At 40.7% G+C, this 9709-nt stretch overlaps 1 pseudogene; it reads right to left on the bottom strand.

Annotated features, from left to right (window-relative positions):
• Positions 1 to 2162: 2162 nt before the first annotated feature.
• Positions 2163 to 2760, bottom strand: LOC114211877 (small ribosomal subunit protein eS8 pseudogene; annotated as a pseudogene).
• Between the last annotated feature and the right edge of the window lie 6949 nt (positions 2761 to 9709).

Raw genomic sequence — 9709 nt, 5'->3', positions numbered from 1 at the left:
ATTGTTAAGGTCCCCTAAATAACTATAATAATTATGTTTACCCACCTGAAATGTCAGCTTTCATAAGAGATTGTTACTTTCCCACCGTTTTTGTAAATTTCTCCTTCCTTGTCTTCAGATGTTACTTTATATGTGTCAGTATTTTATCTTTCAGTGCTAAAAGGTTGACTGAGAACAATCTTTTTTGTACATCGTAATCTTTATCCACACTTTAATGATGTAAATAGCATGTTCACCACTTTAATCTCAAATGTTTGTTATATTTTGGTTTAGCTTTTTAACTTCAGACTTCATTTAAATGTTATAGTTTATAATCACCATATTTTTATTCAGAATAATTTCCATCATGTAGGTTTCTGCCTTTAGGCAATACATTTAGTTTTGCACATTTTGGGATTGTATAGAAATGGAATGATATTCATTTATTCAACACCTTCTCTATGCCAGGTACTTGAGAGACTGAATATACAAGTGGACAATGGCCAGACCATATATAAATATAGAATTCTGACTCACAACCTACAGCTGTCTGCCCAGAAAATCAATCCTCTTGTCTCCGTTAACCATCCAGGAAGCCAGTCTTCTACAAGTTAAACTTGGAAGTCAGACTTCTGTCTTCTATAACATTAGTTCAAAATGGCCGGGACTTGATTAATAACTGACCATTCCCTAATATATGCCTCCTCTTCCAACTCAGAACCAACCAGTAAAAAGTCCAAAATGCTCCCCTGACCAGTCACATACATGCCCTACTTCTAGTAAGCCCACCTTTAGCTTCCCATTGACAACAGTGTCCAATTAGGACACACCTGAAGTCTTCCCTTTTTCCATTATAAAGCTTTCCCACTGCTCTGCCTGGGAAATGCAGCAGTGATGGCTGACTACCTTGCTACAGCAAGCTCACAATACATAGCCTTTGCTTGTTCTCATTGGTTTGGTTTTCATGTATTTCCATTTCCTGTTGTACCATGAGTACTAGATCAAAGAAAAAGAGAAAAGGCTGTCTTCCTGGAACTTACGTTCTAGTGGGGCAGCAATGGTAAGACACAGTAAAACATGGTAAGTTATAGAGAATATGTGAGGGTTATAGTGCCATACAAAAGAGCAGGGGAAGGGACATCGGGGCTTGGGGGCGGAGTTTGTGATTTCAAATAGAGCTGTCAGGGAAGGTTCTACTGAGAAGGTGACATTTGAGCAAAGACTGGAAGATGCTAAAGGAGTAAATCATATAGATGTAATGCCATGGGAGAAAGCCTTCCAGGCAGAAGGAACCTCAAAGCAAAGGCTCTGAGGCAAGAGTACGCATGGCAGGAAAGAAAAAAGCAGGAACTTGGGGGTGAACAAAGAGAGGGAGGGAAAGAGGAGGTGATAGGTCAGAGGCCTCAGGGGGCAGATCATGGAAAGCTTTGCAGGTCATCAGAAGGACCTTGGCTTCTATATCAAGTAAGCTGAGAAAGAGGAGTGCAGGGTCTGACTTAGGTTTTAAAGAGACACCTTGGCTGTTGTGTTGAGAAAAATTAGGGTGACCTCATAACCTGGCTTGTGCAAGACCGTCTTAGTTTATGCCTGTTGTCCTGGTGCCTTTCCCATTCAAAATGCCCTGATTGAGATGATGAAACACAGGATCACCCTGAGAGCAGACTACAAGGATGAAAGTAAAGACAGTAGAAAGCTGTCCACGGAGCCAATGGATTTCTAAATAGTCAGATGTGGCACATGGTAGACAGGGGGGTGGGGTAGGGGATTGGGGAATGAAGTCAAAGATAACTCTGTTTTTTCCAAGTAATTAGGAAATGCAGTTTCATTAACTTAGGTGGAGAAACGGGGACCTAGTTTTTAGAAGAAGATGGCAGTTTGGTTTCAGAAATTCCACTTTCCAGTGGTCTGTTAGATAATCCCATGGAGATGTAAAGCAGGCACTTGAACGAGCTTGGAGTTGAAGGGAGAAGGGCAGGGTAAGTGCACAAATGTATATTCTCCACACGTTGGGGACAATGCTCCATCAATACAGAGTTCCCTGACCAAACAATACAGCAGAACTCTGCCAACTGCTCGTGTAAACTGAGAAGTCTGGGCTTAGGTTACCTTTCTTCCAGTAACCACTTCTTCTGTATTCTATTTTTGTGGGTTGTTTTGTTTTGTTTTTGTTGGTACTTGTTTTATTACAAGAGGGACAATAGGAGGAGGGAGGATTTATTTGCCTTTCTGGGCCTGATTTTCCTCAGCTAGAACTCCTGCTCTCTGCCCTCTGGCACATAGCTCACCCACAAGGCCTGGCCTTGAAGCTATGCGTGCAAGAATCTTGCTCTGCTGGAACTGCTCCTCCAGAAGATGCTGATTTGGGCATTCTTTGCCTTTTTTATCCCATTTTTTCTGAATTGCCTTGGATCATTTTGTGTTTAAAATCTCTTCATCTTCAGGAGTCAGTTTGGCCCCCTTGTTGCAGCCCGAGGGCAGTGCATAGTGGGACCCGAACCACTGTTGGGACAGTGTGCTTCACCAGGGGCTTAGTGGGACCCGTTGGTTATTGGATGGTTGTAGACCACCTCAGTAATCCTTGTTTTGTGTGTACAACACTTGGATCCCCTGGATAAATCCCCGTGTCCAGCCTCAAGGCATGCTACTTCTTGTTGCTCCCCTGATACAGAGTGTGTATGTGACAGGGGCCACTTCGGGGTTGGCAACGGCGCACCCCAGCTCCTACTCCCTCTTCTCGTGCTGGGGCTGACGCTTGTGCCGGTTGTCCCGAAAGACGCCCATTACTCACTGCTGGCTGGGAAGGAGATGCTTTTAATTTTGAAGTATAATAACTCCGAATAGATTTGGGACAATATTTCTTAATTTTTCCCAGAAACCTGGAAACTCACTGGACCGTCAGATCAACTCCTGCTTCGTTTCTGAATTATTTTCTTCCAGTATATATTTGAATAATCTTTTTTTCTATTGCGATTATTTTCTCTTCAGGAAAGCAATGATTAATACAGTCGTCCTCTATGGTCTCTCTCCAGGTACTACTATACTTTAACTATTTTCATCTTAGTCAATTTTTTTTTTTTAAACTTAAGCATTGTGATTTTTTTTTTTTTTTTTCTCAAGCCTACCCTCATGCCACCGACCCTAGTATTGTGCTTTGGGTAACTCCTAGTCCTTTCATAGAGTTCATGTGATGTTAACATTCTTTTGCTCCACTAGTTGCCTTTCTGTTGTGTGTTACAGATTTATTTCCTGTTTCAGAGCATTCATGTTTTGTTTAATTTTCTCGACAAGGAAAAGCAGTTGTAATATACTATTTTCTTCACTATCTCTTGTGTTCCATGCCCCTTCCGTTCTCTCAGAGGTTTTGTGCTGGGTTGTTTCTCTTGCTTACTCATCTTTCAAAGTGGGCAATTCTATTTGAGTCCAAGACTGTAAATTCGGTTTATTGAATGAACGGGATGGGGTAAGGCTCAAATGGAAAACTACTTTATTCTTTCTCACTGCCTCTGTCACCCTGTACAATGTGAAACCTCTTTTCTATAGCTCTGACAGTACTTTGGGTTTCATAGCTTTTGCTGTCACATTCAATAATAATAAACAGTCTCATTTTCCAGGCACAAAAATATCTGTTCAGTCTGATATCACAGCCTCAGTATTGCTTCCAGTTTTAGACTTTACACTCTGCACACCCTCCTCCCCCCCCCGCCCCCGCCCCCGCCCCCGCACCCCGGTTTGAGCCTGACTTGGTCTCGGATGCCTCCAGTGGAGAAGTTGGGAATGGCAGGTTAGCTTGGCCACTTAATTTGCATTTCACGCTTCGTTCTCCACTTGACCGATTGCTCCTGCTCCCATCTGACCACAGATAGGGCAGTCGGAAAAGGAAAAGGACTGTAAAATCATGGCAGACAAGGCTGCTGGTCCAATGTTGATGTTCTCAGTTATGGTGGATGATCCAATGGGGGGCTTTCTTGTGTCTCCTCTTCTTTCCCCGTGGCATCCTGGGCCAGAATGTGCAGTTTGTGACTTTCTGATGCTGGTGCTTTCTCAGCTTCTGCATCCAGCAGTATGAGGCAATACATGTACAAAAATACTTGGCATGGCATATGTTAGCTATTATTGCTGCTCTTGCAAGTATGAGTGATACTACTGTTATAATTTTTTAGGAGCATACTCTTTAACCTTTTAATTTTGGTTCATTTTGTTAAGTATTAGTGTAAAAGAGGTGGTATTTAAATGGGAGATCATAACTACTAACTTGGCACTTAAAATTTAGGGGAAATTTTATATATTGTAGATGATACTCTTTTATAGAAAGAAAAGTAGAGCTTGAGTTTAATGCCAGTATTAAAATATAGATATAAAAATATGTAAAAACATATATGTTAAAACAGTTATACAGTAACTGAGGCTCAAAGGGGGAATGAGCCTTGCCTATTCTCTAAGAGCTAATAGCAAGGACTGGAATATGAGATTTCAACTTCTATCTCTAAACTTGGGCTTTGGTACCAGGAGTCTCTCTTCCTGAAGGAGGGTGCTCCACATCTTTGTGACTTACTGAGTATAGAGGGATTTCTGCTCATCTGATCTCATGTGATTCTTCCTGTTATCTTGGTAGGTAGCCCAGTTCTGACATATGCTTTGATGGGTAATGCACTTTTCCCTTAAGGAATGAACCTGACCTGTAAGAAGCCGTGAATATTTGTGAACCTTTTTAAAAAATAGCCACCAGATGTCACTCTAGACTGCCTTTTGTCAAATGAGACTACCGTATCCATTGTTCTCAAATTTGTTTAAGGGAAAAAATGAGATCAGATACATGGCATGCATCCTAATGTTTCAAGTCAGACGGAATTTTCTAGGGCTATCTTAAGACCTACAGCCAACCATGAGACCCCTATGCAGAGGGATGCTATGGACCCTGTTCTCCTGGAATTATAATTTAGTGGGGTAGGCAGAGTCAGACATGCAAGAAATAAAGATCTGTTACCCTGACTCCTCTGCATGCAAATGGTGTTGACCCAGACAGGAGAAGACAGAGTAAGTGAAGGACAAACTGACAACTTTGTAGGGGAGAGAGTTGCAAGTCTTCAAGGATATCTTCAATTAAAGTCAATAAAGTATAGGACTTGGGAGAGGCCACCTGGTGAGTTGTGAAGTGTTGGGAGGGAAGGTGGGCTTGAAAGCATAGTAGTGTGAATGAGCCAGGCAGCTTGGCCTGTGGGGAGGACTGAGATGACAGTAAGCCATGCTGGAAGGGGTAAGTATGAGGAGAGGGGGATCCAAGGCTAGCAGGGTCTCCCGGCGTTCAGGAGTCCGGGCTCCAGAGCCAGGCTGCCTTGGTCCGCATCCTAGCTCTGGCACAAACTAGTTGTTGGCACATGGTTTAGAGCTATTTACCCTTGCTGTGCCTCAGTTACCTTATTTATTAAGTGAGCAGACAATAGAATACCTTACTCAATGGGTCGTGGAAAGATTAAATGACTGAATATTCTTCAAGCATTTAGAAGAGTAGCCAGCATGTGATAAGTGCTACATTAAGCATCTGTTACATCAATAAGGTTCTGCATAGAACTAGGCCAAAGGAGTGAAAATAAGGTTAGTGATTGAACACAGACCTGGGATGTTCCCAGTTCAGCACCTGTTCATTGAGCACTGCATCCCAGTCATTGGGATGGGCTCTGCATAACACTTAAAGCTGTAATAGTGTTGATGATAACTTCTATGTATTGAACTGTAACTAGGTGCTAGCAACTAACTTAAGTATTTGAAATGCGTTACTTGATTTAATCTTCCCTAAAACTTACGAGGCAGGTATTATTACTACCCTTATTTTATAGGTTAGGGAAACAAGACTGAGAAGTAATAATGTTCAAGGTCGCAGAAACAGTAAATGTCAAGCCTGGGATATAAACCCAGAGCCTGATCATTTAACCACTACTCTGAATACCTAAGAGGCGTTGAAGAATATTATCAAATCATGCTATTTTAGAGCCAAGATGGACTTTCCTGACACTGTAGTTCAACTCTCCCAACATATGGGTGAGGAAACTGAGTCCCCTAGATACTAAGGCATTTAAGGTCATTTGATTGAGGATTGACAGTATATGAACTTACATTTTCTGTTCCCAGTTCAGTTCTGATAATAAGAGGTTTTGAAAATACATAGATAAAGCATCAATCCAGTACATTATTTTTATTTTTATTCAAAGAGACTGTGTTATACAATGTCTCCTTCTGTAGGGCAACAAATGAGAATACTGTGTTTTCTTTTTGCAAAACGGCTATCTAACAGCAATTTGAAACATTTTTTTCTGTTATGGATGTAGATTAAACTGTCCCTCGAGTCAATTCACTGTTCTGGTCTCCTTGAGCACAAATAGGCTGTTCCTTGTTTAGAACACTCCTTTTTGTATGATAATCTGTTTTGTCATGAGTCTCCCCAGTTACAAGGCCTGTTGCTAACGGCAGAACCAAGGGGAGGCTCAGGGATGTCATCTTTCCACAATTTCTTTGAACCCCGCCAAATTTTGCCCTTCAACAAACTATCAATCTGGCAGTGATTTTGCTATGCACACTCAAAATCGAGGTAAGTCATTGAGCTCTCCCCAAGTCCCCATTCATCCTGTCATCCTAATTGGCTCTAATTTCTAGTGTATAGAAATTCCGTAGCTGCCATTGACAGCCCTTTGAGGCTTGTGACAGGGTCTTCTGGTTCATGTCTATTCCTACCAAAGTGCCTGTTGTGAAGCCGACTCTCAATGCACTCCCCAAGAAGCAATACTTTGCTACATGAAGGGAGAAAAATATCGACCTAAGGCTGTTTGTCATTGTTTTATTTGTCTGTTTTGGGCTGGCATTTTTATTTTGCTCCTGGGTTTGTGTAAACTCTGGTTACGTTACAGAGATCGCTGTTTTTTTAGGGCTTCGTTAAAGAACAGGAGCAAAGGGTAAAGAGGGAACCTGCCTGGGGAGTGTAGCATTTAATCCAAATGTGCGTTGGGGAGTGGGCACAATTTCACAAATTGTATTCCTTGGGTTACTTGTTCAATTATGCTACTAACTGTGCACTAAGGTTTGAGGAGTAATATACAGTCATTTCTTAGTGTCAAGAGGCTCATTCACATAACAAAGGCACCAAGAAATTCGGTAGTATAAAACAGAACAAATTAAGTATGCTTGAACTATATTTTCCAAACTTCCTGAAAGTATAGGGCACCACCTACTACCTGACCTCTTACAGGGAAACTGCTTTAAGGAACCCTGAAAAATGATAGTTTCATCGAAAGAGCCTAAGTTTGGATATGTGGAAAAATTATTTAGCTGCAGTCAGACCTGCTTGAAATATGACCCAGGGACTGTAAGTTCCTAAACTACTTCTGACTAGAGTGTACTACATAAGGAGCTTGTACTGAATATCAGTCAATTACATCACCAAGCACTGCTGGGTTCAGCTAAGGAACCCATATGTGTGATTTCATAGTCTATTTTAAGTCTGACACTTACAGTCGTATAAGCTTGGGTGAATGTAGGTAAATCCCTTGACCCTCTTGATCTTAATTTCACTTACTCTCAAATTATTGACTGGAAAATAAACTCTGTGTCCTATAATTTTAAACCTGGTAATTTTCCCGAGCCCAGAGTTTTGGAACAAAATTGAGTACTTCTAAACCCCTGACATAATCTAGGAGAACCATAAGGATTTGAGCTGCGTATTCATTTCCAACTAGCAAGATGGAGATGTTTAAAATTCTTATTCTGTCCTAATTGAATTACCAGTAGTACTGACCTATAGTTTTTCCCCTATTGGTCTTGTTCAAAGTCCGTAGATATTCAAGAGAGATACAGAGAGATCATTAAGTTCAGCAATAATGCCTTGTATTTAAATTGTGATTGCAGTAATGGTGTATCTGTTTCTCAGATGATGAACAGATTTTGTCAGAATTTTTTGGCACAGTTATAATGTGAGGTACAGAATGAGGATAGCTGGAAGATTGATGAGGATTTGAAAAGCAGCATGGTACTCCAGAAGGAGTGTGCAATTTTGAGTCATGCACACCTGAGTTTAAATTCTATCCCTATTATGTATGATCTCTGTGACCTTGGACACTGTCATTAGCCTTTATGGACATTCATTTCCTTACCTACAAGCCTAAAGTAGCTGTTAGTTTCTTAGTTTTTTAAAAAAATAAGGAAAGATATGAGTGAGAAAGAGAATATAAAATTAGAACAGAAGAAGGGTTTAAGGAGAGACCAGTGAACATCATAAAATGACAACTCCCCAAGTACTGGTTTCAATGCAAAGATAGAGCCCACCAGCATTGCTCAGATAATTCAATAGAAGATGAACAAAGCTAGAGGTTTGAGGAGTTTGGAAGCTGTGTGTATAGGCCCAGCAGAGAGTCGGCAGTGTTGTTTGGGCGGGAATAAAGAGAATGTCAGCTTCATAGGATTGAAAATGGCAACATGAACATGTTCTACTCTAGCAGAGGATCAAGACAGATCAGAGTGGGGAGCTCATTAAGAGAGGTCTAAGTGACCTGGAAGGAGGTTGGAATAATGCTCAGCAGGGTGACAAGGCTAAAGGTGTCAGGTGAGTCAGGATAATACTTCTCACCAGACTTGTCACCCTGCATGGTGAATTTGAGTTCCCTTAATCCTAAGTGAAATAGATAGACCTTTAGGGGCCTGCAATTAACAAAAGATCTCTGAATGTTATATAGTGATTTCTCCGGACTGAAAAGTCATATTTATGTAGCACTTCTCAATATCCAAGCACTTTTACATGTATTATTTCAGTGGGGCTTTCCCACAGCTAATAGGTCTCGGAGAGGCCAAATGATTAGCATAAGGATGCGTAGCTGATACTTGGAAGGAGGATTGATATAAAAATTTTTAAATCATGTAACTTAGCATTTCCCAGAATAATACAGTATCTTTCCTTGAAAGTGAAAGTTATCAATATCTATCCATCCTGCTCACTTGTACAAACTGGAAGAAAATAATGGGAGAGAAGTTTCCCTGGAAAGGTCAGTAAAGGTGTAGCTGTGGATGCTTAAGGATTATTTCTCACAATAAGCCAATTTGTTGCAATTTAGCTCTAAAATAATGGCCAAGTGCCAATACAATTAGATATTTGAGAGTATTTACACAAAGTTGTACAAGTTGAAAAATACAACTGCAGGCCTTTATTAGTTGTGGGTGGTTTAGGTCAGAGAGGATAAGTAGATTGCAATCAAGCTACCACTTTCCCTTTCCATGACAGTGATAGACATCAATAATTGATCATAATACCCTTTCCCACTGGATCCATAGGAGACTTCATAGTTCTTCTCAATTTGGTGTTCCTGGCAGGAACTGTTAATTGTTCAGAATTGGCTTATTTGCCATTCCTGCTTTAGGCACAGACCTGCCCATATGTAAAACCCTGTTGTCTTTTCTAGGTAATATCCAAAAATAGCGTTTCATTCCCTTTATATGGCTGAGGTCTATTAACAAGATAGTCTGCATTATTCCAATCTGTACAAAATTAGGAAACATTCCAAAGAACAAGATATTTGTACAGGAATCGACAACTGGTACTTTGTTCTACATCTTTGAGGATATTGTCATTTCTGTTTGGTGGGAAGACAAAGTGGCCCTCCAGTATAATGATAGAGAGTGAATTTCCCTCTTTAAAAACATTATTGTTGTACACTTACCTCCTGCAGTTCTAAAATTTAATTTTATTCCAGGG

This window comes from Eumetopias jubatus, unplaced genomic scaffold (assembly GCF_037043125.1).
Source record: "Eumetopias jubatus isolate StellerSeaLion01/CBP00866 unplaced genomic scaffold, mEumJub1_p1.0 scaffold_5, whole genome shotgun sequence".
In the NCBI taxonomy this organism is placed as follows: Eukaryota; Metazoa; Chordata; class Mammalia; order Carnivora; family Otariidae; genus Eumetopias; species Eumetopias jubatus.
The sequence above is the reverse complement of the archived record's forward strand: the minus strand, read 5'-3'. Positions and strand labels throughout refer to the sequence as shown.